Source organism: Eumetopias jubatus, unplaced genomic scaffold (assembly GCF_037043125.1).
Source record: "Eumetopias jubatus isolate StellerSeaLion01/CBP00866 unplaced genomic scaffold, mEumJub1_p1.0 scaffold_12, whole genome shotgun sequence".
Classification (NCBI taxonomy): domain Eukaryota; kingdom Metazoa; phylum Chordata; class Mammalia; order Carnivora; family Otariidae; genus Eumetopias; species Eumetopias jubatus.
The window spans coordinates 57,847,403-57,873,475 of NW_028274818.1; the positions used below are offsets into that span (position 1 = coordinate 57,847,403).

At 42.4% G+C, this 26,073-nt stretch overlaps 1 pseudogene; it reads left to right on the forward strand.

Moving 5' to 3' along the window:
* The window catches only part of LOC114223977 (uncharacterized), a 78,769-nt pseudogene extending 55,811 nt beyond the window's left edge, over positions 1 to 22,958 (forward strand).
* Positions 22,959 to 26,073: the final 3,115 nt, after the last annotated feature.

A 26,073-nucleotide genomic window follows, 5' to 3' on the forward strand; every position in this document is an offset into this window, starting at 1 on the left:
CCTCCCCACTCTGCTCTTCATGTCATGGCTACATAGGGTGGTTTACAGAAGCAGTGGGAAAAGACAGAAACGCATCTCTGGCCATCTTTTGGCACCTTGAGGAAATATTCAAGATCTGGTATCGGTATTTAAGCTTGACATCTAGCAAGGGCATTCGCTTTCAGTCTTTGCCTTTGCCCCTCCCACTACCATTTTCATCCCCTAAAATAGCCATGTCCTTTCCTCATCAGCTCTTCTCAAAGGCCCCCTGCCTTGTCCCCAGCTTCTCATCCCCAGAATGGTGTCTGGATAGACTTTGGGGTCAGAAGAGCTGGACTTGAATGTGCTCTACTGTTTGCTAGGTGGGGAGACCGGGAGTTCTTCCCTCTACAGGAAAGGTTACTGGAAGGGTTGGATGATGTGTTGGATGTGAAACTATAGCCTTGTAAACACACAAAGCCCAACAGATACAGCACTGGACAAGAAACCGTTCCGCTTTAAGTTGCTGACTACATGATAGTGATATCTGGGCACAGACACTGGACCTGGGTACACACATGCCTCCCAGCAGCTACTGTAGAATGACCACAAAAGAGTTTGTCAGAGATGATGGTGATCGTGGACCCACTAGTGACTCTCTTGGGCAGTCTGGCACACAAAGAGGTCAGCACTTAAAAATGGGAAGAAGATAGAGGGGAGGGGGTTGGGGGGATGGGTTAGCCTGGTGATGCGTATTAAAGAGGGCACATTCTGCGTGGAGCACTGGGTGTTATGCACAAACAATGAATCATGGAACACTACATCAAAAACTAATGATGTATGGTGATTAACATAACAATAAAAAATTTTAAAAAAAACAAAGGGCAGAAGAAAACAAAAAACATGGCTGGAGGAAACAGCAAGGCAAAAGACTGAGCAGGCAGAATCTACTGAAGAACAAGAAGGCGGGAACGGGGAGAACAGCGAAGAGGGGCACAGCCGCCACCACAGAGAAACACTAGAGTAGAAGTCAGCCTATGCTGAGCAGGGAGGAGAACACTGGAGGGTTCAAGCTACACCAAATCCTACACAGCCCAGTTCTTGAGCAACAGTCTGTGTGGTCTGGCATTCTGATACTTCTTCCCCCATGCAACTACCTTTTATTTTCCTTAATTCCCTGCGGATACTTAAAACAAACCCAGTCACTGCAAGAAACCCCAACAGACCACTTTCTTCCAGGCTAAAAGAGACAAGCACCTTGTTTGGTGCGGGTCTCTGCCTATCAAGAGCCAGTGTTGTGGTTGGACTCACCCTTGTGCTTCTTATTATGATTGCAAGGTAGCCTTCAGCAACAGGCATCAGGAAACTTTGAAAAAATAAACATTTATTACTTACAAGACCTGGAAATTACATCGCACATCTGGGGACACACAGCAAGGTTGCCGGTAGAGAGAGAGAACGGGAAAAAGAGTGCACGGGGGCCAGGAGTTCTGCTTTTATTGGGGTCAAGGTTGGGGACCCAGGGTTTTGCAGGTTCACTCTTTATTGGTGAATTTAAAGTATGGAAGAGAAAAAATAAGTGGCCCAAATGGTCAGTTAGGGAAATACACCAGGACCTTTAAAACAATGGACCCTCAGTGCTGGGAAGGTGGCCCGGCTCTTTATCTAGTTGTGTGTCTGATAATGTGTTTATTCAAGATAGGATCTTTGGAGTAGGTGCTTCTTTGAAAAGGGTGTCTCAGAAATCAAAGCTTAAGTCAGACACTTGCATTACAGAAAAGAAATAAAACTGTCAGGGCTTACACTATACTCCCAAATGACAAATTTTATTTGAGGTCATGATCCTCTTTTGTTTGGCCCCAAACTTTTGAACCATTTATTAATAGTTATTTTTTTAAAAAATCTACCAACACTTCCTGAAATTAAAAAAATATATATATACTGACTAAATAAATATGATCATAGCTAGATTTGAAAAAGTGATATTCATGCAATTGAAAAGACACCAAAAAGATAATATCAATAAACTCTTTGACTTTCAGATCTGTCTGAGAAACTCCAGACCTGTCACTGTCTCAAAATAATGTACATGAATACAGAAAGCAGAATATGCTAAGAGGGGGGTCCATGGACAGGCTTTAGGGAATCCATGAACTCCTGAGGCTGTGCACAGTTAAAAGGTACATGTTTTGTTTTCATCCATGGATTTCATCTAAGTCTCAAAAACCCCTGGCTTAGATGTTCCTAAACATCTTCCTTCTGGGACCTCTCTGACTCCTGGATATATTTTACTAATTTAATCTTTATTGGTCATACCGCAGCTTGAGTTTCAGTCCTAAATAATGATGCTCCTTTCCTATCCTCTCCCCAAGCCCCTTTTTTCCTTTCTCTTTTCTGCTTCCATCCTCCATCCATCTCTTTCCTTCTCCTTTTCTGGCTCCCTTCTCAGTTTACCTGTTTCTCCTACCTTTAGTTGTGCCCACCAGTGACTCCCCTGTTTCTCGTCTCTCAGAGCTAAAGAGGCTGCCACTTCCCCATTTAAAATATCCCACCTAAATCTTGGTCCTTCTCCTCCTCCCTCTGCATCTTTGTCGATCAATTCCCACCCCTCCCCTCCAGTAAGTGCCCGGAGTCACACAGTGTGAATCACTGTGAGATTAATAATGTCCTTCGTATAGGAAGATGATGTCACTAATCTCCCATCAGTGGGCTCCGTGCTCTTGAGCAATTTTCTCTACAGTGGGAATGAGTGGGCATTGATTCTTCTCATGCCCCAGCTCAGTGACCCTAAGAACAATTTCAAGGGTTTTCTAGGCTGAGATTTGGGGTACAGAAATGGATCCAGAATAGAAAAAAAGCCAACTTACTATCTCTTGAGGTTTTGATCCAGGGCAAGAGTCTTAGGAGGCCCATGGCCAAAACCAGAAGCAGTCAGAACATTTCAACTGAAACTGATGTTGTTTATGGTTAGTCAGTTTTGATTATTCTTCTAAAATTGAAAAAAGATCAGGTTGCTAGTATTAGAGTCCTTACCAATGAAATTGCCAGTTAGTGAGCATGGGTATGTTATATCATCTCTAACCCCCAACTATCCTTGGGAAACAAAAATTCCCTGAGATTAAGTAAATTGCAAAAGCCATAGAGCTAGTAAGTGATAAATTCAGGACTGAATCTCCTTGTCTTTCCATTACACCACACTACTGTGTGTGTTAGAGCTGCAGTTCCTCTACTCTTAGATGTTTGATAACTTGAGCCCAGTTGTGGCAGAGAAGAGCCCTGTGGCAGCTTAGTGACTATGAGGTCCTCCTCTGACCCCACCTTTAAAGTCACTTTTCCTCATCAAATATGAGACTCTCTCAGTCCCTGGAGATCTGGTGACTAACACCTATTTGTAGTGTTTTAGCTGTATATCTTCATAACATGCTACCTTATCCCTAGCATGGAAGAGGGATCCATATTTGGCCTGCCTTTATCTGCTGTAATTACTTTGATCAGCTGGTGCAGGAAGCAACTGGAGCTGCTTACAAATAGTTTGCTTCCTTTCTGTCGTGCTTGGAGGTGATCTTTTCTTGGCTGGAGCCAGCTGTGCCATCCTTGTGCTCCAAGATCAAGTGAGGGCTAGTAAATACCATTCTGGTACTATGCTCCAGTTGCATTATGCATGTGTCCTCTTTCCCTACTGAGATTACAAGCAGGAAAGATATAATCGTGTGTTAGTGATGATAATGGTAGCTGGAACAACAATAACCATAATAGCATAATATTAGCTACTTATGACATGCCAGACAATATGCTGTGTAATTATTGAAATGGGATTCCAGAGGAGGTCTACTGACTTCAGAGACCACAGACCACACAATTAGCCACTACTTATTGTTCTCAAAATTCTCATAGGGGAAATTTGGGAAAAGAGAGAACATAGATCAGTTTCCTGGCTTTGAAGATTAAAGTGAACTCTCAATTAATTCTATAAACATTTGTTAGTTGCCTACTACATCCTGGCCTTTCTGCTAAATGGTAAGTAAATTTAGAGATGGTGGTGCCTGGGTGGCTCAGCGGTTAAGCATCTGCCTTCGGCTCAGGTCATGATCCCAGGGTCCTGGGATAGAGCCCCGCATCGGGCTCCCTGCTCAGTGGGAAGCCTGCTTCTCCCTCTCCCCCTGCTTGTGTTCCCTCTCTCACTGTGTCTCTCTCTGTCAAATAAATAAATAAAATCTTTTAAAAAAAGAAGGAAAGAAAGAAAGAAAGAAAGAAAGAAAGAAAGAAAGAAGAGAAAGAAAGAAAGAAAGAAAGAAAGAAAGAAAGAAAGAAAGAAAGAAAGAAAGAAAGAAAGAAAGAAAGAAAGAAAGAAAGAAAGAAAATTTAGAGATGGATTAAAAAAAAACTCAAATCTATCTCAAGAGACAGACATGGGAGAAAAAAAGACTTCCAAGATGAATTGGGGGAGGGGACATGATGCAAAGTGTAACAGGAGCCCAGAAGAAAAACAGATTTAAATCTGACCTGGAGAATCTGGAGAGGATTCTTGCAGAGGCTGGCATAAAGTTGGTCCTAAAAGGTAAAGATTTCTGCACATGGAAAAGAAGAGGGAGGATTTTCCCACGTGGGGAATCCACCAAAATTACTAGTGATCACAACTACCATTGTTGGATATATACTATGTACCTAACACTATTCACATCACATTATATATGTTGATTTATTGAACCCTGATAACAATCTCAAGGGTAGGTATTCTTTTCTTTAGTTCACACATCAGAAAAGTGAGATTCTTAAAGTTAAGTGGTTTGGCTAGGTACTTAGGTGGCTAAGGAATCTCTGGCTGGCAGCCCCATGTCTTCCTACTACCCAACATTACCCTCACATCACATTTGTGTTGTGTTTTATAGATGTGGTTATCATCTTTGTATATGACCAGATTAATTAATCTATTAATTTTTGTTATTTGTTTAAATAATATTTTCTTCATGGTCTGCAAAAAGACACAGAAACAAGAAGCAGTTCAGCCCTAGGCAAGGCATAATGATAAAATAATAATTTATTGGCATTATTATTATGTTTTCTAACATGTATTGAGCTTTCCTATCTGCCCAATAGTGTTCTGAGTACTTTATGGATAGGAATGTCAAACTCCTTTATGAAACAATTATTCCCAGCCTACAGAGATGAGGACATCAATACATATCTACATATCTAGGTTATAGGCTAACCTCCCCTCTCATTTACTTTGTGCAGTTTATTTTTTGGGGGGGGTACATTTTCTCTGAAGGCTATTTTATTTAAATCATATACAAACTTTACTCCTCCCCCAGCTGCCTCCTTCCCTGACACCCCTCTTCCCTTTAACAAAAACTCCAAATTTGTCTATTTCTGAATCCAATCTATTAGCGTCCCCGGGCAAATGGATTCCATTATGATTCAGACCAGGCTGTGCTGACTGAGGATTCCAAGGGTCCCTCAGTCCCCTCTAGGGTAAAGGGAAATGGCATGGACTGCATAGAAGGGCTGCCAGTCTGGCTTGGAACACATTTGGATGCTTAAAATACCAGTGCAGTAGAAGGCTGGCCTGCCAGATGAACGCTGACTGGCAGGAAGAACAGACATTCCAAAGAAAGGGCTGTTTCTCCCAGCTTTCATCTGGGATTCACCTGGGAGTTTGAAATAAATTGCTAAGAGCTTCAAGAGTTTTGTTTGCTGCAAGAAAAAATGAGAAAAGAAAGAGAGCTGGTGGTCCATCTTTTCCTCCCTGAACCTGAGCCCAGCTGGAGAAAACACACAACCACGCTCACTAGTGTCACTTTCAATGGATAGCCACTATCCTCCCTGAGGTCCTTGGTGGTGGCCTCCCATCCTATTACATATCTCTAGTTCATTCAGTCTCCTTCTGTCCTGGACCAGATTTTCACACCATCTCCTACTACTACTCTCATTCTTGGCTGATGGCATTACTTCTTATTTCCTATAGAAATTAGAAACAATCAAAAAAGAACTTCCATATGCTACCACCTACCAATCTACCAAGAGCTCCACCTATATGAGCTGTCATCTTCCATCACGATATATGAACTATCTATGGTCCTAGCTGAAGTCACCCCCCATAGTTGTGCTCTAGGACCCATCCCCTTCTGCTTTCTCAAAGATTTTGCTCCCTCCAATGTTTCATCTCTTTCCTACATAAAGAATGTTCCTATCTGCACACAAACATACTGTTGTTTATCTTATTTTAAACCCATCTCTCAACTCCACTTCTGCCTTCAGCTACTGTCCTGTTTCTCTGCTCCCCTTTATAGCAATAGTGATCATGAGTTGTCGGCACGCAACATCTTCCCTTCCATTTTTGGACTCACTCCAATCAGCTTCCTTCACCGCATGGCTTTTGTCAAAACCCCACCCACAACACACACGTGGCCAAATCCAGGGATTAATTCTCACACTTCATGTTGCCTGACCTAACAATAGCACTTGACCATGTGGATCATGATTTCCTTCCTGAAATATTTATTTTCTGGAACATCATTCTTAGTTCCTTATCTACTTCATTGGCTGTTCCTTCTCAATCCTCTTTGTTGTTTCCTACTTGTATCTCTGCCACCCAAGTGTACACAGTCCAGGGCTTACCCTTCAGGCATCTTCACGATCTATATCCACTCCCTTGGCGATCTCATCCAGTCTCATAGACTTAAACACCACGTCTATGCTGATGATCCCCTGGTCTATACTCGAACTTAATCTGTTCTCTAAACACCAGCCTCATAAATACAATTTCCAGGTAATATTCCGCTGGATTTTTAATAAGTATTGCACATTTATCACGTCCCAAAATTAAACTCTTAATTTCCCATTCAATCCCCAAATCTGTTTATCTCATAGTCTTCCTCATTTCAGTAAATGGTAACTGCATTCTTCTAGTTGCTTGGACCAAAACCTTAGCGTAATCCCTGACTCCTCTTCACTTATCCCTCCTATCAACAAATTGTGCCAATTCCTCTCTCAGTTTATAGTCAGAATCTGACCATGTCTTACCACTTCCACTGTCTCTACCTTGGTTCCATCCACCATCACCTTTTACCTGCATTATTATAAAACTATCTCACTAATCCCCTTTCTTCCAACCTTGTTAACATATAATCTGTTCTCTATCAGCAGAGTGATTTTCTAAAATGTAAATCAGATTATGTCACTCCTCTGCTCTAAAATCTCCATGCTTCTCATATCGTTCAGAGTAAAATCCGAAGTCCTTACCATCAGCAGTGGGGTAGCAGGATGGTGTGAGTTTTTTTCTGTGTCATGGCCCAACATGAAAGAATAGCATTCACCTATATTCTCTCATTTGTTCAGGTCAAAACCTTGGGATCACCCTTGACTCCCGTCCTCCTCTCACATTCAACCCCCATTCCATCTGCAAATCCTGTCAATTCTGCCTTTAAAACATCCCCAGAATCTGATCATTTTTTTACCATCTACATTGCTACCATGGTAGTTCAAGCCACCATTTTAACTCATAAATAATATTTTCATAGCATTCTAATTGATCTTCCTGACTTAACACTTGCACCTTTCAGAGTGACCTTGATAAAGCACAAGTTGCATCATGTCACTCCTCTGTTCACCACCAACCTCAGAGAAAAATCCAAGCTCTTTACTACAGATCAAGTGGCCTATAGATCTGGTGATAGAGAACCATCATAAGAGTAGTTTCAAGGAAGGAGTGGGAACATAAAGCTTAGGAGTTAAAGAGTTAACCAGAAATGGTAACAGCAGTTTAAACAACTGCTTCAATAAATGTGGCTGTGAACAGAAGGAAAAAAAAAAAAAACAGGATAATAGGTACAGGTGGCTTAGGATTGAGTGGGAAATTTTCCGTAAGATAGAAGAGGCGTGAGCATACTTTCACATTTAGAATAGTTACTGGAAAGGGTGAGGTTGATGATACAGTAGAGAGAGATCACATGTGGCCCCAGAGGAAGCAGAAGGAATGAGAACTTGGAGGTTCAGTTGAAAAAGACTGCTTCAGACAGGAAATAAGGCACACATTCTAATGAGGCAGAAAAGGAAGAGAGGATTGGTGTGATGCAGACACACTTGTAAGTGGTAGGGTTAAAAGTAAAAAATAATAAAGAGATCCATGTGATTGGAAAGTTTCACCAATACTGATCATGCTCATTGAGTAAGCTAATATATTTTAAAATCAATGTCAAATTCATAGCAAACAGATGCTATTACATTAAAAGTGAATCTAATTCTGGATGGATTTTCTTTTTCAAAAAAATGGTTCTCAATGTTATAGCTCTGGAGCACATATGCTAATTTGATGTCAGGTCTCTATTACAATGAGGAATATCAATGTTTTTATAATGGTGGTTTGCAGAAGCCCAAGGGCTCAAAAATGGGTTCCAGTGAGTTAATTTTATTAAAAACAGTAATGTGTTTTGTTTCCATTGACATTTTAAAGGATCAATCAGTAAAATAATTATTTAAAGTTTTGTCATCACAAAATGGAAGCTTAAGTGGTATTAAAAGAGATTATAAGGCAGTCAGTGAAATTCACATGAGCATGCTGATGACACAGTCAGCTAGTTCATCACTCAGCTGAGCAAGACTACTACTGTGGAGGTTTTCACTGGTATATAGATTCACATTTTTCTATTCTTAGTCATATATTATTTGATTTATACACATAATTATTATTTATTTATTACCCATAATTAACCGTCATGAGGACAGGTCACTTAAGTCATGTTACTGCTGAAAGCTGAAAGCTTATATAGCAAGTTACTAGGAGGATAATGAATTATAAGAAGTTTGTGAGTTTCCCCAAGATGCTTTTCACCAGACACATGTGGAATGAATTTGATCAAAATACTCTTGTAGACAGTATGGTACTGGCACAAAAACAGACACATAGATCCATGGAACAGAATAGAGAGCCCAGAAATGGACCCTCAACTCTATGGTCAACTAATATTTGACAGAGCAGGAAAGAATGTCCACTGGAAAAAAGACAGTCTCTTCAACAAATTGTGTTGGGAAAATTGGACAGCCACATGCAGAAGAATGAAACTGGACCATTTCCTTACACCACACACAAAAATAGACTCAAAATGGTTGAAAGACCTCAATGTGAGACAGGAATCCATCAAAATCATTGAAGAGAACACAGGCAGCAACCTTTTCAAACTCAGCCACAGCAACTTCTTCCTAGAAACATTGCCAAAGGCAGGGGAAGCAAGGGCAAAAGTGAACTATTGGGACTTCATCAAGACAAAAAGCTTTTGCACAGCAAAGGAAACAGTCAACAAAATCAAAAGACAACCAACAGAATGGGAGAAGATATTTGCAAATGACATATCAGATAAAGGGCTAGTATCCAAATTCTATAAAGAACTTATCAAACTTAACACCCAAAGAACAGATGATCCAATCAAGAAATGGGCAGAAGACATGAACAGACATTTTTCCAAAGAAGACATCCAAATGGCCAACAGACACATGAAAAAGTGCTCAACATCGCTTGGCATCAAGGAAATCCGAATCAAAACCTCAATGAGATATCACCTCACACCAGTCAGAATGGCTAAAATTAACAAGTCAGGAAATGACAGATGTTGGTGAGGATGCAGAGAAAGGGGAACCCTCCTGCACTGTTGGTGGGAATACAATCTGGTGCAACCACTCTGGAAAACAGTTTGGAGGTTCCTCAAAAAGTTGAAAATAGAGCTACCCTATGACCCAGCAATTGCACTACTGGGTATTTACCCCAAAGATACAAATGTAGTGATCTGAAGGGACACATGTACCCCGATGTTTATAGCAGCAATGTCCACAATAGCCAAACTGTGGAAAGAGCCAAGATGTCCATCGACAGATGAATGGATAAAGAAGATGTGGTGTATATATACAATGGAATATTATGCAGCCATCAAAAAAATGAAATCTTGCCATTTGCAACAACATGGATGGAACTAGAGGGTATTATGCTAAGCAAAATAAGTCAATCAGAGAAAGGCAAGTATCATATGATCTCACTGATATGAGGAATTTGAGAAACAAGGCAGAAGCTCATAGGGGAAGGGAGGGAAAAATAAAACAAGATGAAACCAGAGAGAGAGACAAACCATAAGAGACTCTTAATCTCAGGAAACAAACGGAGGGTTGCTGGAGTGGAGAGGGGTGGGAAGGATGGGGGGACTGGGTGATAGACATTGGGGAGGGTATGTGCTATGGTGAGTGCTGTGAATTGTGTAAGACTGATGAATCACAGACCTGTACCCCTGAAATAAATAATACATTATATGTCAATTAAAAAAATACTCTTGTATTCCCTATCTTATCAAATGGTACACTATCCAATCTTCAGACACAGAACCCTTTGAATCTTTTTATTCTTTTCTCTCTCTCAGTCCCCATACCCAATCAATCAATCACATCATGAAGACAGCAGACACTCCCCCCTTAACACTTTTAGAATTGAATCTTCAACCCTCCCGCCAGTCTCAGTGCAGAGCCTCCTCACTTGGATCACTACCAACCCTCCCCAATACTCAGCTATCTGTGTAATCCTCTTTCAATGTAGAATCACACTTCTTCTACTGCTCTGATTCCAATCCTTTGAGAGTTCCCTAGAGCTTTTAGGGTAAAGTTCAAACTCCTTAGTAAGACTAAACCATAAGGTTCTGAATGGTGTGGCTACTGCCTGATTCTGACCTTATTCCTCCTTATTCTTTCCCACTTCTTGTTTTATCTCAAGCCTATTTGTGTTTCAGTTACAACAATAATGAATGCCTTATAGTGCAATGGCATGACCAAATGCACTTCCCTTCACTGGAATTCCTTCCACTCCTATGTTTTTAGCTAACTGCTATTTATTCCTCAAAGCAGAGTTCTGAACTTGATATATACTTTGAAGTGTCTGTTTCAGTTTTTGTTTCCGAAGCAGGAATACATTTGTCCTGACATAATCCTACTCTTCTCTCTGATCACTCTTGATTTAGCAGTTTATACATTTAAAAAATAGGGAACAATTGAAAGCTTCTTATGAGAGAGAACTATGGTTCATACACTTGAAACTAATATAACACTCTATGTTAACTATACAGGAATTAAATTTTTTTTAAATAATAATAAAAAAAAGGAACTGTGAAATGGTCAGGGTAAAGAAATGATAAGGCTAATGGCTGGACCATATAGCCACCTTCAAAAGGGAAATGCACCAGAAGCATTGAATATCCTACTCTGATATGACATAACATCTTCATACCCCTACTAAACTATGTTGTTGGCTATATCTTAATAATGCAGAATACCAACTTTCTCATTAAGAAGGAGGTAGATATAATTGCACACACTTTTAAAAAGTAATCACAATCCCACAAAATATACAAGTCAAACAATAAAGAACATAAAGTAATCTTGCTTTGACAATTCAGAAGGCACTACAGATCTTGTAATATAATCACTAGATTGTAGATGCTCAAAAGATGTCTGTTGAACAGAATTCTCTGGATGCTGGAATGGCACACAAGTACTGTATCTACATGTCACAAATTTCCTGAGACAACTCTTTCAACCCATTTCAAAATGAAGACTAAACTTCTTTGCCAGACCATATGTCCTCACTTAAAACAATGCTTAATTTATTCCTATTTCAACTCCAGGCACTTCATTTTGGAGTTTAAGGATTGTACCCTCTCTTTTCTGGCACTAACTTGGGAAGGAGAGATACAACATTCTTCTTTTCCCAACTCTTAAGGTCCATTTCAAATTTTGCCTCCTCCACAGGGCCTTCTGGGCAGTGGGCTGCTGATAAATGTGTAAGCTCTGTAGATGAGTGGGCAGAAAAGGAACACTGATTTACAGTGTTTGCCAATTTTCATGGTATAAATACTCCCACCATGGCCAATTTCAACCTACCAATGGTTTAGCAACAAGCTGTATGTTTAAGGATGAGCTCTCAACTGCAGGTTCCAGCCAGCTCCACAATACCCCTGCTTTCAGGTAGCGCTGGTCCATAGATACCTCTTGCTTATCTGAGTTCTTTATTTTTTCCCCAAATATATATTAGTTTATTATTTTTTATTAATTTTTTATTATGTTATGTTAATCACCATACATTACATCATTAGTTTTTGATGTAGTGTTCCATGATTCACTGTTTGCATATAACACCCAGTGCTGCATGCAGAACGTGCCCTCTTTAATACCCATCACCAGGCTAACCCATCCCCCCACCACCCTCCCCTCCAGAATCCTCAGTTTGTTTCTCAGAGTCCATAGTCTCTCATGGTTTGTCTCCCCCTCCGATTTCCCCCTGTTCATTCTTCCCCTCCTGCTATCTTCTTCTTTTTTTTTTTTTAACATATAATGTATTATTTGTTTCAGAGGTTGCAGGTCTGTGATTCAACAGTCTTACATAATTCACAGTGCTCACCATAGCACATACCCTCCCCAATATCTATCACTCAGCTTATCTAAGTTCTGAGGCATTCATGGCTTGCTCTTGCCCCTACAGCAGCCCCCAATCCACACTTCACGGTCAACATCTTATACTCTGACAGATTGAAACTCCCCTGAGTCTTATGCTCTGGAAAACAATAAAGGTTCAGAAATTCTCCCAACTCTTTGTTCTCAGAAATCCACTACCCTTCCGGGTTTCTAAAATGGCTAACTGCAAATGACCACCGTGCCCCCCAATATTCTAAATATTCTCAGGTAAGACCATTCTCATGACTCTCATTTATTTGTCTCCATAACGCCAGGTCACTTTCCTTTTCTTTGAGACATTGCTCATGAACAAACTCTCTCCCTATTGCAATAGCCTGAATTAAATCATCTCAGTTGTCTGGTGTATTTTGTCTCTCACCATTCTTTGTTGTCAGTTTACCAGTATCCTGAAACCTCCTCCCACCTCCCCATTGGCTTATCCCATTAGGGCTGCCCCTCAGCAGTGGGAAAACTCATGCCCCTCCACACCAGCTTCAGCTGTGGTTGCACCACCTCTGCATTATTGCTTGTTCTGATAAAAGAAAGGTGTCCAGGTGGGAGAGCGGGAGGAGCTCAGGGCCTGAACTGAAATGCCTTGACACAAACCTTCTTTCCCATGTACTGGGATCTCTCCGTCACTTGGGTACAGTCCCACTGGCCTGCAGCCATGGTGGTGGTAGTGGGTTGGGGGAGCAGGGCAGGGATGGTATATGAAGACCAGTCACTTTCCTCTTTTCCCAACACCCCTCTTATAATGCCTTTACCCATGAACTCACAAGCTTAGTCCTTGAGGAAATGTCTGGATTTGCTACCAGCTGGTCAGCCTGGTATTACCTTTGCCCTACCAGTCTTGCCCCCCAGAGCTCATTAGAAATGCAGGATCTGAGGCCCAGATACACAGAATGGGAACTTTCATTTTCACAATATCCCAGGTGATTTATTTGCACGTTACAGTGTGAGGGGGTAGTTTCTATACGGTGTGGCAGAGGAAATACTGTGTGCAGGCAGGGTTGGGGGCTGGGGGTTCCTAATCCACTCTGACTGGTCTCAAGGCAATTCCCATGAAGAAGTGACATCTAAGCTAGAGCCTTAAGATCCCAGTTGCCTGCAATGTCAATGGGGACAGAACAAGCGCAACAGGGCCTGCAGGCCATTCTTTGAGTCCTGCCTCTTTCCCTCCTCTTTCCCCTGCCCTCTGGCACTCTGGAGCCATGCTCTTTTCCTTGGCTGCGTGCCTGGCAATCTCAGGCACTCCTGACACCACTGGGTAAGGAGAAAACCCCTTTGGCCCTGTGAATTCCCCATTCCTAGAATGGCTTCCATCCTCGTGGAGAGCAAGCTAGTTTGGAAGGATTTTTCTCTACATGTCGCTTGGATAGAGGGATGACTGATGGCTTGATGAATTGTATGCTGAGCTCTGACTCTTAGGCACTAAATATAGACTGTGCACATGCTGGAAGATCTAAATTTAGCAGCGCTGGCTGGGAGGAAGAGGAGGGGCTTCAGGGGCTCTCCCAGGACTGGATGGAAGGAAACAGCCCTAAGTGATGTCCAGCAGCTGCTCAGCCTAGGAATAATTTATTATTCCTGGCAGGGAAGGAGGTGCACTGGAAATTTCATCCTAGGTTGATTTGTCTGTTGGAGGGGTTTGTTGAAAGTCATTTTTCTGCTAAAAAAAAATGCAGATCAGGAGGCATCTCTCGGCCTCCATTTGATTAGTTTTCTCCCGTTTGGGTTATAGCATGGTGCTGTCCTCCTCAGGCTGAGTTCTGATCTCCTGGTGGGTTATTTCTAATTCTGTCCCATGCTGCCCCAGATCTTCTTTGTTTAGTTAGATGAGAAGGCTCTAATTATTTAGAGTGAAGGTCAAAATGAGAGTGGATCTCTGATGCTGCCAAATGCAATGCTCCAATTTGCCCTTTCTGGTTAGAAAAGTCCCAATTGCCTGGTGTACTTTGGGGAAAGCTACTTAGCTGGCAAAGGGAGGAAAAAACAAGATCTTTGTTCAGGTTGAGGCAAAGGAAGGAAGAAACAAGATCCCTTGGCCTCCTGCCCCTCCTCCAGCAGTGTGAGAAGAGAGCACTAGTGCAGCACTTAGCTTCTCCTGACGGAAAGTAGGCAGTCAATACGTGGTGGCATCAGCTTAGGAAACAAAGTGTGTCTGCTGGCCCTCCATCCCCCACTTTCACGCCAGTGGCCATCTGTGGACAGAGAAGCCACAGTAAACATGCATTAGCCATTTTCCCCTTCATTATCCAGAGTCTGTGTCCCTTTCCTATGGTAAGATAGGGAAAGCTCATCTGCATTTTGATTGCTGTCTTTGTGCAAAGACAACTGAAAACAGGCTCTGAACTCCCCCTACAATCACTTCCCATTAGACTCAATTACATGGTCCTAGTAAGGAAAAGAGGAAGGGAAACTGTCTCCTTGCCTGCCCATGAATAAATCATATTTGACTGATTCCACCGTGTTTTCCTCCAGCTCTCCTGGTTCCCCCAAATCAGGAGGAGTTAGAGAAGCCCTATAGTAGATATGCCATATCAGCCAGCATCACAAACTGAGGACCACTCCACCCTCCATTTCTCTCTCATCTGCCTCATCCCCGGGATGCCTCTGAGAAACTGGCTGGTCTCACCTCCAAATAAAGGAGATGAGGAAAAGTTTGACTCACTGATTGTTTAAACGTCCTCATGTTCAGCAGTTTGGGGGCAACATTCAAAGTGATTGATATTTAGGGGCTTCAAACCATGATTTGAGCAACACAGCTAGCTCCCCTCTAGGAACTAAGGGAAAACTCAGCCTTGTGTTCCTAAGAGAACTTTCCAAGAAGTCTTAATCATGCTAATTCTCAGTGTTTCTACCAGCCCATGATTATATCCCAAGGAGTTGGAAAAAAAGTCTCCTGCTTCATAGAGGCTGAATATGGTGCCTAACATGGTTCATGGACTTATGATAGACAGTGCTGGGGGAGCCAAGAAACTGTGGAGAGCTTTGCTAAGTGGCTTTATGTAGATCAGTCCACAGGGGCCTAGATCCTCCACACCCTTCCCCCCTCCACCAACATCAGGTTCTGTCTCACGCCTTGCAGACTTGTGGTGTGATTCCTCTCTCAAGGCTTCAGTGCCTCTGGAAGAAGAGTCCGCAGGCCACAGAATCTCTCTGAGAAGCCTGTCAGCAACACATAGCCTCTGGTATCAGCTATCCTGGTGTCACCTACCATGTCAAAACTGTGTCACATTTGAAGGAGGGTGGTCTTGATCTTGGGGACCCAAAGTGGTAGATAAGGTAACATCACAAATGTAGGCTCACCTCATTTTACACCATCAACTGACAAATCTCCCCTCTTTCCAATGCAGAAAGTACTTTATCATTTGGTTTATCTTTAATTACTAAAGACTTTACTGGGTACTCTTCCAGTGACAACCCGGCACTGGCTCACAGACTCTTCTGAGGGTTAGTGGATTCTACAGAATGGTGCATCTTCTACTGTTTCCACTCACTAGACAAGCTCTATGGGAATACAAGTTAAGCTTTGGAAAACTGATAGTAAAACAAATGATCCTTGTCTACAGAAATGCAAGTGAATTTTGTCTGGTAGAGATTTGATTGATTTCCATCCTATAAAAAAGTTAACCCCAAACATTATATTTGACTGTGCTCTAGACTGTGAACCAGTGTTGTATCTATTAGCAAATTCATTGCTGTGTTCCTGAGTGTGTGTTTCTGTGTGTTCTTCAGATTGTCCTTGGAACAGATGTCAGCATCTTACTCTTCCCTAATCAATGGGTTAAATAAAATGTTTGAAATTTATTCATTTTTTATTTGTGTGTGGCTCATAATTTTTACCTTTTTGAAAATTGTACTTTAGCATAGCTTTTTAAATTATAATGCTAAGAGCTATTATATCATATTAATAATCATTCCCTATATCAACTTTAGTTTCCATTTTCTTAAGGGAAAAGTGGCAAAAGAAGGAAAAATTATCTACTCATGCTAGACTTAATTCTGTGGTATAGAATATTAGTACAGAAGGGCTCTTCTTTTGTTTCCTGACTCATTATAAGTGAAAGAAGGATATAGTCACATGTGTTCATATTTATTTTCCTATAATAAAATAATGTGCACTAATTTTATGTCATAGCAACCTTATAATGAAATTACTGCTATTGTCATTATTATAAAACACTTGTTCTATGTTAGCCACTATTTTAAGTTCTGTGCATATGTTAAAATATTTACTCATTATAGCAATGCTAGGAGGTATGTGGTATTAATATGCCCACTTGCCAGATGAAGAAACTGAGGCATCAGGAGGTTCAGCAACTTACCCAAGGTCATACAGTTAATGAGTGGTAGATTCCCATTTAAACCTAGTCTAACTTCAGAGCCTTTGCTCTTAACCTCTTTTTATGTAAGCCCAATTTTGCAGCTGAGAAAACTGACAGTGAGTGAAGTTACTTGCCCAATAACACAAAGCAAGTAAATGACAGTGCCAAGATTTATACCCAGGTCCATCTGATGTTAAAGGCCAGCTTTCTTCACCATAACAAAAAGAGTGCCGTTGGATATGAACCTACAGCTTTTGTCCTATTGACAGCCTAATCATATTTGCAGAAATCAGACAAAATAACCCACATTTTATTCCTTCAAATCAGCTGGAAGAAAAGAGGTGTTGCGCCTGGGTGGTTCAGTCAGTTAAGGGTCTGACTCTTGGTCTCAGCCCAGTTCATGATCCCAGGGTCTTGGAGCAAGCCCCCTGTCAGGCTCCATGCTCAGCAGAGAGTCTGCTTGAAGATTCTTGCCTCTAACCCTCCCCCCCACTCACTGGCTCTCTCTCTCTCTCTCTCTCTCTCTCAAATAAATAAATAAATCTTTTTTTTTTTTAAAGGAAAGAGGTATTAAGTATTTGAACCTACAGAAAAAAAAGGTATAGCACTTTGTATCTCCCTTGAGCTTTGCAGGTACCATGTTTGGCTCTGTGCTGTATTTATCTGGGCCCTTGTCCTATTTATTACCATTATACTGCAATACCCAGAGGGCAGGAATATGCCCTGAAGGGCCTAACCTGGTTCCTCGTGTAGAATAAAGTCAAATAAATATTGTGGAATTACAACCACCTGATTGGCGCAACATGGAGTTGCCTTCTCAGCTGAGATGTTGACTGTCCCCAAACATGATGACTCCAGCAGAGCTTCTGCTAATTACTGGGTGCTGGGGTGGACGGCTGGGGACTGTGGCTTAGGAGAGTCAACGATGGGGAGGAGTGTGGCTGTGGTTATAAGGAAGAAAGAATTTGGGGGAGAGGCCCCCAAAGAGAAATCGTGCTGCTAATCAGTTAAAGGAGCTTGCTGTCTTAATCCCTTACCCCCCAACAAAACAGCTGCAAGACCTCTGGTCTTTTCCTCTCCCCTTTGTCTCCTCAGCTCCCTCCCACACTGCATGCTCCCACCTATTGTCACAAAGGGGCCCCAATCAGACAGCTTTCCCCACCATCCCCAGCCCCACCCCCTGAGCATTGCCAAATCAGGTCTTGGAGCCCCAGCACCACTGCCAGAAGCTCCTAGTCTCCCTCCTCCATCCCTGCTGGTGCTCCACATTGCAGTAGTAGTCACTGAACCTCCAAGCATGCTCTCCCAGCTGGGATCTGCAGTGTGGTGCCCGCCGGCTGGTTCCCTGCCCCCACATGGCTTCCTAGGCTCTGTGCTGAGCTGCGGCCTGCAGGTTACATAAGCCCCCTGCGCACTTGCAGTGAATTCATCTTGTCGGTTATCCAGACTCTTGGATAGACAGTGAAATCTGAAATGCTGCTAGATTGTCCTCCCCTCTGGAGATGGCAAATAGCCAGGCTCCGAAACAACAAAGCTAGCAATAGCAACTACCCTGGGACAGGTCAGAAAGGCAGCCTTACCTAATCATGAACAGGGAAGTCTTCTTCCTAAGGAAACAGGAATGCTTGGGAAGGGGATCCCTGCAAGGGCTTTAACCTCTTTGCCAGCACAGAGCCTCACCTGACCTGCAGGGACAGCCTGCCTGCGACCCTACCATGTGCCAGGGAAAGCCAGCCAAGAGAAATGAAGGACAAACTGGTTTGTGCTAAGTCTTCTCAATTACCTCTTGGCTCACTGACGTCGTAAGTAATTCCTCCTTGCCTGACTTTACTAGAATGTTCTAACCTGGAAACAAGAATTTTCCGTGGGGTAATGGGATAGTCCTAATTTCCTGCAGGCAAGAGCGAGTAGCTCCTCTCTCCTCCTCTCACCTCTGACCAGCCAGAGCTGCTCTCTTCCACCCTAAGGAGCTTCTCAAATTACACCAGGAAGCCCAGGCCCCAGAAAATTTGCCCTTCACCTTGATGGGATCTCTCGTTGTCCTACAGAACATGAGGCTCTCCAGCCCAGTTCACCAATCCTTCTGCCTTTGTTAGATGTGGGTGGCACCACCAAATGCCTTTCTAGTGAGGAAAAAGCATTTTGCAGGGTCTGCTTCATAACCCCCTGAGGCAGCAAGAGAGGCCAATGCAAAAAAAAAATCCCCTCATGGAAGGATGACCAACAACCCCCGTTTGTCCTGGATTAAAGGGAGGACATGAGACTTTCGACTGAGAAAGTCCTGGGCAGACAGACGAGCTGGTCGCCCAATGCAGGGGTGGGGGATGGCAACACAATTTTTTCTTGATGACTTGACCTCTGGACTAAAAGGAATTTTTTTCCTTTCCGACGTATACGAGAGAATATTTGCTCCTGGAAGAGAGGCAATGAAGAGGACATCTCTTCACGAACATGTGAGAAATTGAATAAACAAAACCTGATTGGGAATGTAAAATAGCAGAGAAGTCTGGGGGAAGGTATCAAGAGACCTACTGGGCTAATAATGTTCAGGACATTTAATCTTCAGCTATACCTTGTTTATGCCAGTTGGAGTGGCACAAGCCATAAAAAGGATCCATATCCAGGATGGCAGGATGGCATTCCCACAGTCCGCCCCTGGGTCTACCCCACCATACGCCTCCCCCCATCCCGACTTAAACTTAGAATAGTTGCAGCGGTCTTCTGCATGGCATTTTCTGGGCATCGGATGTGGGTCTCTTGGAAGCAGGCAGCCGCAACATAATGGAAAGAGCACTGGCCTAAAAGTCAGGACACCTGAGTTCTATTTTTATCCCAGTCCCCCCCTGACTGTGTGACCTTGGGCAGGCACTCAACTGTAAAATAAAGAAAGCAGTCCTTACCCCGTCCTCCTCCCATTGTTGTGAGGAGACACTGTTGTGACTGAGCATCTAATGGCTCCAAAGACTTACGTCCTCACCAGCAATTCCCAGGCTGTCTTAATTCCTAGTGTCCCAGGCTAACCCACTTTTGCCCCAACTTCAGTACTCATCAGATCCACTTCACTGGATTTTTTGTGCATCCTTTTATTGTTCATTTGCATATTCTTAAATAGAGTTCCTTGAACGCTGAGAACATAAGTTAAATCTCTTTCCAGACATGCTTTGACTAAATTTATACACCTTTAGCAATAATTCAGTCAGACGGTCAGACACCCAAAGCTAGGGGTGGGGTGGAAGCCAGTCTTAACCAGTGGCTAAAAGCCTACAGCAACAACTCAGATTGGGGGCACCTGAAGATCCACTGACCTTGGAAGAATTTCCAGGGTTTGAATCCCTAAAAGATCAGCATTTGAACCTTGAGCAGGAAGCCTGAGGGCTTGGGTACAAGGGCTCTCTCTGCAACATGCTACATGAACACACTAAACTTCAAGTTCATCTTCATGGTATAGACTATACAAAAACTGTTTCATTTAGAGAGTATTTCTTGAGAAGAGTACAGTGCATGAATATGTGGTTCAGGAGAGAGATGAGAAAACTGAAGATAAAGATGGGCAAATAATTAAATAGAGAACTCTGGCCCTACCACTGAGGCAGCAGAAAGACCTTTCACCAAATGGTGTGGGATGATAAGCAGACTCAAGATTTCTGGGATCCACTGCTCAAGCTAATGCCTATTCTTTGCTTAAGCTCACTAATCCATAAAACTTATACCACAGTCTTAACTTATTTGGCCAGTAATTTATCTTAATTTCTGGTTGCTGTACACTTGATAAGATGCACAAGGTATATACAATACCATGATGGGATCTTGCCTCTGTAAACTGCCGAGTCTCCTGATGTGTATCTTTCCATTAAAGCTCCTTGGCCTGTCCCACTTGGGTTTTTCAGTTGGGATGTTGGAGGTTATATTCATTGCTCATCACACAGACCTGCTGTCTCTTTCTTCTCTCTTAGTTTCTTTCTCTGCTTCCTGATATTTTAGTACATTTTCATTGTTCTTTTATCAAGGAAAGAATATGAAGCAAATTTCTGGGTTCACACCTCACCTGCTCCATCTGACTGTTTATTCTCAGACCAGTTAATGGTGAGACAGAGGGGCTGGGCTAGCAAAGGGAGAAAAGCATGAGAAATTATAGGCATTTGAAGGCTAAAATTAATTTGAAACATTTCTAAAACTATAATCTATGTCAAAGGAAAAGCAGACTGTAATTAAAAGAAAGAAAAACAATAGGCTCTTACCCACAACACTGTATTTTCTATGTAAAAAAGGAGTACAGGCTTTCCAGGAAATAAGTAAATTGTGCCATTTAAGAGCAAACGTCATATCTTATACTTCTGTGACTTTGGGACAGGGACCACTGCGTGTTCCTTGGTATCTGTTCTCCACAGAACTCGTCTGATGTTTAGCTGGAAAATGATCATTTGGGAAGAAGACTATATTTCCCACCCTCTTTGCAGCTGAACTTGGCTGTATGACTACCTTCTGGGCAGCGAGCTCTAAGACCAAGGGGTATGCACAACTTCTGCAAAGTTTCTTCTAGAAGGCAGAAGCATAATTTCCCTTTCTCCTTCCTGCTGGATGGAACATGGATGCAAACTTGGAAATGGAGGGTGCCTGGATAGCTCAGTTGGTTAAGCGACTGCCTTCGGCTCAGGTCATGATCCCAGAGTCCCAGGATCGAGTCCCGCATCGGGCTCCTTGCTCAGCAGGGAGTCTGCTTCTCCCTCTGACCCTCTCCCCTCTCATGTGCTCTCTCTCTCTCTCTCTCTCTCTCTCATTCTTTCTCTCAAATAAATAAATAAAATATTTTTAAAAAAACTTGGAAATGGAAGGTGGAATGAACCTGGTTCAGTGAATCTCATACCAGATGAGATCTTGCTTAACTCCTAACCATTGCTATGACAAAGAGAAAAAAAAATGTATCTGGTTTAAACCACTGATATTTTGGATTTGTTCACTCACAGCTCAACCTACTCCTTAGTGATACACCCCTACAACTTGTGGAAGGACACCTTGCATTCAATCAACAATTAAAATTGCCCCAATTATGGTAATTGACTAAAATATGTGAGGGATGTTACTTTCCTCACATTTTTAGAAGGTTTGGTTTTGGAGCTTCAAGGATATATGTGAGAGAGAGGTTTGGGGCATAATTCACTTTAACAGGGTGAATGAAGCAACCTGTGGGAAACATATATATATTATGATATATGTCATATAATAAGATGTATATAATATATAATTATATATATATATATAAAATATGGGACAATATCTCCATAGATGATAAATAGATAGCTAGATAGAGAGATAGAGAGATAGAGAGATAGAGAGATAGAGAGATAGAGAGATAGATAGATAGATAGATAGATGCAGATAAAATGGCATTCAGCAGAAGCTGCAGTGAGCCAGGGTTCAAGGAGAGGCACTGTCACTAGCTGGTGGGTGTATAAATTGGTAAAACTTTGTGGAACCAAATTGCCAATACGTATCACAACCTTAAAAATGTTTATTCTCTTTTATACAGTAATTCCATTATTTAGGGATCTACAGGAACAATGTGGACAAAGAGCGATGTCCAAAATTTTCCATGTAGCCCTGGGTATGGAGAACCTAAATGTTCAGACAAATAACTCCACAGGTCATGAAATGTCAGTTGGCAGGTAATGGTGTCCGTTTGCATGAGCTGATTTTCGCTGAGGAAGGAGCTTCCGGGAGGGAAGTCAGGCCTGGACTCTGAGGGCTGGAGATGGGGGACGATGGAGAGGGCAGTGAGGCGTCTGCCTCCCACCCAGGCCCACGGGTCAGTCCATCCTCAAGGGGGAGGTCCTCACACGGGCTAAAGAAGCCTTTCCAAAAAGGAGCCTGGCAGGCCTGGAAGCTGTCCGGTGCTCAGGAAAGAAGTTGAAGACGGCGCGGAGCGGTCTTCCCTCGGGGGAGAAGCCCAGAGGGGGCCTGGAGACGTGCCTTGGCAGTGGAAGGGTCCTGGCCCCGGAGACGCCCGAGAGGCCGCGTGGGCGCTTGGCGGGCCGGTGCTGCCCTCCAGTGGCGGTGCGGCTGGAAACAAGGCAGGGGCCGGGCGTGGAAGGGCGGGGAGGACCGTCGCTGCGCTCACATGAGCTCCGAGAGAGAACTGAAATGGGGTGTGGAGTGAAGACGCCTGCAGGTGGGGACATGAGCGGTGCAATCTGAGTTACCAGTCTCATTTGTAGCCATAGGTCAGAGAAATAACTGAAATGGACAATTATGGAGAAAATTAAGTAAAGGATGATTTGTCGCATAACCGGTGGGCCCTATCTTACCTAATGAATTCATTATCTTCCCTGTCCGGCTACGCTTTTCGCCCCGGAACCATAGGCGTTGAAAGCTTAGAAACTATATTTCTCAGATGTCCTCGGCAGCAGGTGTCTGGATATCCTCAGTGGGTGGCACTTTTCGAGGTTTGCAAGTCAGAAGAAAAGGATAGGCCACTGTTTGCGGCAGAAGCTCTAGGTATGAGTGTGAGCATCAGCAAGTGGCCGATGTGGGGGGTTGCTGGCAGCTCTCAGCGCTGGGGGCAGCTGAGCTCCGCAGTAGCGGCATCTCTGAAATACGTGTGTTTCTAGACCTAGGGCTTTCCTGATTACTGTTCTCTTCCAATGGGAGGTGTATACAGGTTGTATAAGCCTTACATACCCGGTGTTAAAGTCCTTCGTATTGAAAATTTTTGAGTGGCTTCTGTCTGCAAAACCAAAACCTGACCGATATGGTACAGCCTATTGTTTAGCACCTGGGCTCTAAGGGTGCTCAGACTTGATTCAACCCCGATTCTGCACTTAATTCTAGTGAAGCCTTGAGCAAGTTCCCTAACCCTTATTTGCCCAATTTCTTCATCGGCAAAATGGGTTAATGAAATCACCTACCTCATAGGACTGTCACATGGATAAATTGCATGACATATATTAGCATCAATAAACATTAGGGGTCATCATTATTGAATATCAAATGACCATTAAATTAAAGTGGTACAAGAAGAAGAAGAAGAAGAAGAAGAAGAAGAAGAAGAAGAAGAAGAAAGAACATATACATATACAGTATAATCTCAACTATCTGAAACACACAAATGGAAATATACCAACATGTTTTCTCTCTAGGTGATGGGCTTATGGGTGATTCTGTTTTCTTCTGTATATCTTTCTTGTTTTTTAAAATTATCTACAATAAGTATGTATGTCCTACTTTATAAAAGGAATTAATGTATAATGTTATTAAAATAGCCTACAGGGAAGTTACTTAAGTATATATTCAATACTCAGCATTGCTCACAAATTCAATGGCCCATGCAAACATACTGAAATAATACTGTCTTCTTGGCATCTAATATTCACCATTTTTTAAAGTTCTTTACTCATCAACCCAAAGACAAGTAAACATTGTGGTAACTTCTGATCTGGGAACAGCGAAGCCCCACCCAGTTCAGGAAATTCACAAAAGGTAAACTCTGGAGGTGGAAGAAAAGTTTGTGAAATTATTCTGGGGAAACTGTTTCCTTCTTCTGCAAAGGGGAGAGAATCTACTTCTGGGTCAGCTGTGGTTTGATATTCCATTGAGAAGATATTTCAGGGGTTTGGGGTGTCTTTATGTTTTGGTTTGTCCTTAATTCTTTTCCTTCACTTTGACAGCATTGCCAGACTAGGGTGCCATACTCCAGCTTTATGTCTGCTGTTGTCACGGAATAATCAGTAATAATAGTGCTCCCTTTTACTGCCAAAAGTGTCAGTTTACACAACAGTGTATATGTGTGCTCTGTGTAAGACCTATCCAAATAGCAGTGACTCAGGTTTTAATAAAGGTCTGTATTCGACAATATGCATAGAATTGCTCCTTAGTTAACTACCCAAGAATGGCAACTGTTTTGTTTTTGGTTTTGTCTTTGAAAACTTTGCTTTGTTTTATTTTTACTGAGGTATAATTGGCATGCAACATTGTATTATTATACCTGAAACTGATTCAATGTTGTGTTTTAGTGTTTAATGAGCTTCCTGGCTGGAGAGGTTGTAGCTCACTTCTGGTCTACTTGAGAGCCCCATACATTATATGTTTCCCTTCTCCAGCTGGACGTAAGTTGGGCCCCTGGGGTGCCTCTTAAAATGAGTACTGATTTAAAAAAATAATAGTTTGTTGTGTATCTGTGTTCCTATTTATAACTATAAAACAGCCCTACCTGCTAGGAAATTCCAAGCAGTCACATCAAATGTAACCTTATAACAATGTCCTATTTTTCTCTGTATCACCAGGGCCTAGCGCAGGAGCACTTTTTAGAAATGAAACAAACCTGACTGAACTGAATTGAACTTGCTGTGTTACTGATAGAGATGATAGAGGAGTCCATTATTTGGGCTTATCTATTCATCATTTCTGTGTATGTGGCCCTCCAATCAACATCTTGAAAAGAAATATTGTTTTGGTCGGAATTTTTATTTACCTTTTAATTTCCTTTTTATTTCTTCATGGTACTCAGAATAGGGTCAGCATAGAACAGATGCATCAATCAACTGAGTTACCAGGCTGGATGCTGATAGATAAAAAAACCATTAACACAGAGACACTGCCTTTGAATTATAGCGTAGTGCAGAAGACAAAATATATACACGGCATGTTTTTGGTTTGTTGGTGCATAATCTTGATAACCTGCAACACATGTCTGCATTTTCTCTGTTACCTATGTCTCCTTTCTTTGCTCCTCTATGTGAGCTCGTGGACTTCTTAGTGGCAAGACGGAGTACTAATTTAATTGAGGAAGACATATTAATGGGGACCTGGAGGTAAAGGTGATGGAGCCCTGCCCTCAAAGGGCCTACAGACACTCATGAAAAGCTTAAGGACAAGACAATCCCTGCGTGGCAAGGCCAGATGAATGCTGTAGAATCTTAGAGGGAAAAGAGATGAGATGGGCTTTGGAGGGACAAGGAGAGGTCTCTTGCAGGAAGTGAGTGTGAACTAGGTCTTGAGATGAGCAAGATGACCACACTATGGAGACAGAGCTTGGGCCCCAGCAGAAGTTCTGGGACCCCAAGTGGGGCACAAAGGCAGCAGTACCCATTGCTGGGGAATAGAGGAATAGAGACAGTCACATGGACACAGATGTCAGTGTGAACCAAGGACTTGGATGGACACTTGCTTCAGGGCAATGGCTTTATTCTATCTCTTCAAACCAGACTAAACCCCAGGATGGTAATGGCAGTGGGGAGCGGAGACTCCAAGTTGACTGAGAAGACACTGCCCTATCCTAGTGAAATGGGGCTTGAAATTAACATTAAATAGAGAT